Below are 5,000 nucleotides of genomic sequence, written 5' to 3' on the forward strand. Positions count from 1 at the left end.
GGGATCGTTAACGTCCACCAACTGATGTCGGCAGATGGGACACCCAGTTTAACGTCTATCCGAGGGACGACATGCTCACTGATGGATCACCCTGACTGTGAAATACCAGGGTGTCAGATTATAGTTGGATCGGGATTCAAAAGCAGGTTCGACAGCTTAGAGATGGGTGTGCATATCTTTTGGACATCCTAGCAGCCCTGGCCAAGTATACCAGCACACAATAGCCTACTCTTTTCAAATCCTAGTGTGAGCAGGTGTTCATCAGGTGATTAACAATTAACTACATTTTCTGCCTTTAAACATATAGCCATGAAGTATAGCTTGAGAATAGTGGAAAAGAACAGTTTATGAAGGCATAATGCCTTTACCAATAGAAAAAGTATCCTATATGGGTCTTATAGGATGCCTTATAGTATTGTTTTACAACAGCACTGTATGGAGTATCCTATATGTCTTTTTGCATGTTCTATCGTAGGATACTTTCCTTTAGCATTCCAATCGGACATTTTTTTAAGGGTGCAATGTAAATTATGTCAAGGCTATAAATCCTATTTTTTTATTTATTGCAGTATCATGACTTATTTTGTATACAAAGTCAAGGCTCGTGGAAGAGCTAGAACACATGACAGATCAGGATACAACAGACCAAAAGGGAACAGCAGAAAGAGAGAGGGGTTGGGGGGGGTGGTGGTAGTAGACATAAACCGCAACGTCGAGGGACAAAATAGACGGAGACGGGCAAACAAGGGATGTGGGTAAGAATGAGAGATAAGGGAAGATGCAAGAGGTGGACAAGATGGATACAGAAGTAAACATTCAGGAAATTTGGAGGGAACGGGGTGGTTTAACGGGGGTAGAAAAGATCATGGCTTTGGATGGGGGTATGATCTGAGATGGTGGTGAACAGCTGTTTTGAAGACCTTGAGGGAAGGATGAAATTGAAGAGAAGGTGGAAGTTGGTTCAACAGGTATAAAAAAAAAGAGTTTGCGGTAATACTCGGATTTTTTTTGTGGAATCCCCGTGTGGGTTTCCTCATCTTCTGCAGGTGATGGATAATTAATCGACTCCGGTTTTGGCTGGAGAGCTGGGGTTACACAGCCAGAAACAGAATACACGTCACGGCAATGTGCGAGGAGACTATTCATTGACATAAACTGAAGAGGTTGAAGGGGATTACAGCATTCAGATCCTTGGAAGTGAAGCAGTTTTAACATCACCAATGCTGATGGAGGACTGTGGGTCTGCTGATACCTCCATGTCCCAGCTCTGGGAATGAAGCGACCATAACTGGAACATGTGCAGCATAACTCAACATGCACATGGGTTTTCTATTACACTTAATTGACGGTTGGTTGAACCATTTTCAGTCGGATAACTTTGATGGCAAATGCTTTAGAAGCCATTATAAATGGGCAGCTTGCCGTCGTCGTAATATATTTCCTTTCTGAACTTCAACCGATACCGACATTGTCGTGGTTATAACAAAATGTGTGTCGATATTATTGTAAACGGTCAATATCTATGCTGCGATGAAAAATCCAATCTGTGTCAAGCTATCATAAATCATACCTCATCATAACTAAGCTTCTCAGAAAGAACAAGTAGTTCTGCGTATGAAAGGTCTGTAGAAGCCTTTTCAGTTGAGAAAATGAAACGCTCTTTTGGCTTCCCTATCACATCGCTGAGGCCTCTTGCTTGTTCCTAAAATCCTTTAGCTGCAGCTTCCAGTAATCCCTACACTTGCTTCGAGTCCTTCTTGCATCCCGAGAATCTTCCATCGTTCCTTCAAAGGGGGCCTCACTTTACGTTTCGCAACCACGCCGATGTCCCAGATGGTTCTTGCAGACCATGGAAGGAAACATCGAACTGTGGCCACGGGCATGATGTGGGCCTTCCGATTGGTGCGATCTCTACGAGTGTCCTTCGAGACCCGGATCTCTGGTGCGGCGGGGATTGGCCGGGAGGTTCCTGGCTTGGTTCGCGTCGCATTCCTAAGTAAGGAGAAAAAGCTGCTTCAGCAGTGCATGACCCCAGCTGGCTTCATCCCTGATGATGTTTGTAAGTGTTTCCTCTTATCTTACCCACCTCCTTCAGTTGTGGCCCAATAAAATTTACTTTACACAAATAATCAACATAAACGGCTTTTTATTTTTTATTTCCATGAAAAAACACATTTGTTATCTGTCCCAATTTCATGTTGGCCTCTCGCCACTTATTAGGCGTCGTGATCAGCAACTGTAGACCAGGAAAAGGTCCCGTGAACCCTAAAGATATTTCAAAATTTCACTCGTGTGGAATTACCCACCCTGTTGATCTCATTTTTCAAAGGAAAACCATGTGATAGTTCACTTCAGCAATGCAGACAGGAAAGCCGGATTTAAACAATGCCATGCTCCATGATGCAGTTGCCCCATGCTACATGCTACTACATAAATTTGCAATTTTAGTAAGATCTCATTCGATGTAGATTCTAACCCAAGACCAGATAATCTTTAATGTTATTTTTTTGTACAGGTATTGAAGTTCATATAAAAAGTAAAACAAATGGAAAACAGTGGCACAATGACAAACGGATGGACGTGCCACAGTGCAATGAGAGGAATTATAAAGGAGAAGGGTGGGAACAGAATTTCAACTAGTATAATAATACTCACTCGTGGAAATGAGTGAGACCATTAGGTGGTGGGGACATCAATGTTGAAATCCTGTGGGGAAGAGCTTGAGACGATGGTTCAGTTCCACAGGTGAGAAACGAAGGAATGGAGGTGACCCTTTAGTTTACACTTGTGCAGGGTTACAATGAATGGCTTTCTGGTGGAATGCATGCCACCTGGATGAGCAGGGGCTGAATGGAGAGGTGAGAGAGCAAGAGGAACAAGACCAGAATAAAGCCAGTAAAAAAACCCCTCCAAAAACAAACTGTGAGGTCACCAACTTGCTTACAGTGAACAAGACACAGAACCTCAACAATCAGGTTCTTGATGCGATATTCCAATGAAACGCAGGGCCTTAGATACCAGGCCATCAAGGGAGGCAAGATGGTAAGCAGTCACACCCAATCCCCAGTGGGGAGCAATGTTCCATGACACTCCGGATTAAGGTTTTGTACACCGTTATAAGCCGAGGATGGCAGCGGAGTGACGTGACCATGAGGAGGTCCAAGCTCTTCCTCTGCCCTCATCGGCTTATAACAATGTACATCCTCAGTATCAACCAAGGGAGCAAGCAATGTGCACCTAAAGTTTTCTGTTAGCTCAGGAATCTGTTTCTACAAAGTGGCCTGAAAGTTGCTTTATCCCTCCTAAATTTCTCGCACCTCTCTCCCTCCCTTCCTTGCCGTGATATGTGGCAACACTGAATCAGGAGAACGACGGAGTACTGCGTACAGATACGATTGATGAACTACTTCAAGCCTAAGATCCCAAGCCAGCCACCGAGCCGCTAAGCCAACACCAGGCTTACTCAGGCCATCTTGAATGTACTTCAATAAACACTTTGTTCACGCACTTTGGAGCTCAGATTTGTGAATGCATTCTGATCCAAACCTTTGACCACTGAATTTTATTTCGCTGATGACACAGTGATCAATCAATTGAGATTGTTATTGCTTAGGATAGGGATTCTCACTCATATTGTTGTTAAGTATTTGCATTTCAAATGCATTTTCAATTGTGGAAATAAATACTACAACTTGAACAAGCAATCAAAGTTTGCATACCCTCATGTGGACTTGTTTTGTGCGGTGTTATAGAACATATTTTATAGACGTACTCGGATTCTAATTGTGTTGTACATAATTTATAGATGTACTAACATTATAATTGTACAGTGACCTGCAAAAGTATTCACCCCCTTCCAATAATGCAACATTTAGATGAATTACAAATTATGTCGAATCAATTTTTCCAAATGAAGAGATCAAACTAAAGATTGTTATAATTAGCGAGCTGTTGTGTGCAGCCTGTGGCTGCTGTTTGCATCATTTTCTGGGGGCGTGGCTGTGCTGCTGATGCAGTGCCTTGTCATACCAGTACACTGTTACTCATTTCACCGACCTCGGAAAGAGGACAGGTTGAGTCCACAGGGGCTCAAACTCAAGACCCTAAGATCTTAAGCGAGCTACGTTAGCCATTAAGCTAACACCAGGCTTACTGTTATTGTTGAAGGAGGTTACATGTCAGGAATACCTGCAAAAACATGTACAAATCAAAATTCACTGGTTGCAAAAGTATTCAGCCCCTTAGGTCAGTTCGTGGTGGAAGCACCTTTTGAGCAATGACTGTTATGAGTCTTTTTGGGTAGGTCTCTACCAGCTATGCGCAGTGAGATGGAAAGATGGTTGCCCATTCTTCACGTGAAAATTGCTCTCGTTCTGCCAAGTTTGTTGGAGATCGTCGATGGACTGCAATCTTCACGTCTCACCTTAAATGTTCAATTGGGTTCAAGTCAGGACTTTGACTGGGCCACTCAAGAACATTTATTTTTCTTCTTATTCAGCCATCCCAGTGGCTTTATCTTTGTGCTTCGAATCATTGTCCTGCTGAAATATGAATCTCCTACCCAATTTCAGATTCATGGCTGACTCAAGCAGGTTTTCATCAAGGATTCTCCTGTCCATTGTCCCTTCTATCATGACAAGCTTGCCAGTCACTGCTCATAAAAAGCAGCCCCAAACATAATTCTGCCACCACCATGCTTGATAGTAGGGATGGTGTTGACTGAGTGATTTTCAGTGTTCGGCTTGAGACAGATGTAACACTTTGAATTTAGACCAAAAAGTTCAATTTTTGTCTCGTCTGACCACAAAACATTTCTCCACATGCCTGCAGTATCATTAAGATGCTTTTTTCAGAAACTCCATATGAAGTTTTCGATGTGTCCTTTTCAGTAATGGCTTCATTCCTCATTCTTGCCACCTGTCTATAGCTTTGTGAAGGGAATGGGATATATTGGTCATTAATGAACACTGACCCCCATCTCATAGAGACTTGCAGACTCA

The 5,000-nt window shown here is 42.8% G+C and overlaps 1 long non-coding RNA gene across 3 annotated transcripts in view; it reads left to right on the plus strand.

Moving 5' to 3' along the window:
* Positions 1 to 3,696, plus strand: part of LOC147026064 (uncharacterized) — a 135,521-nt gene extending 131,825 nt beyond the window's left edge. For all 3 annotated transcript variants that reach the window (XR_015058102.1, XR_015058104.1, XR_015058100.1), the window contains one exon: positions 3,365 to 3,696. This is a non-coding gene — a long non-coding RNA (uncharacterized LOC147026064). The remainder of the gene's footprint in view (positions 1 to 3,364) is intronic.
* Positions 3,697 to 5,000: the final 1,304 nt, after the last annotated feature.

Source organism: Eptatretus burgeri, chromosome 5 (assembly GCF_056783735.1).
Source record: "Eptatretus burgeri isolate ZD-2024b chromosome 5, Ebu_testis_v1, whole genome shotgun sequence".
Lineage (NCBI taxonomy): Eukaryota > Metazoa > Chordata > Myxini > Myxiniformes > Myxinidae > Eptatretus > Eptatretus burgeri.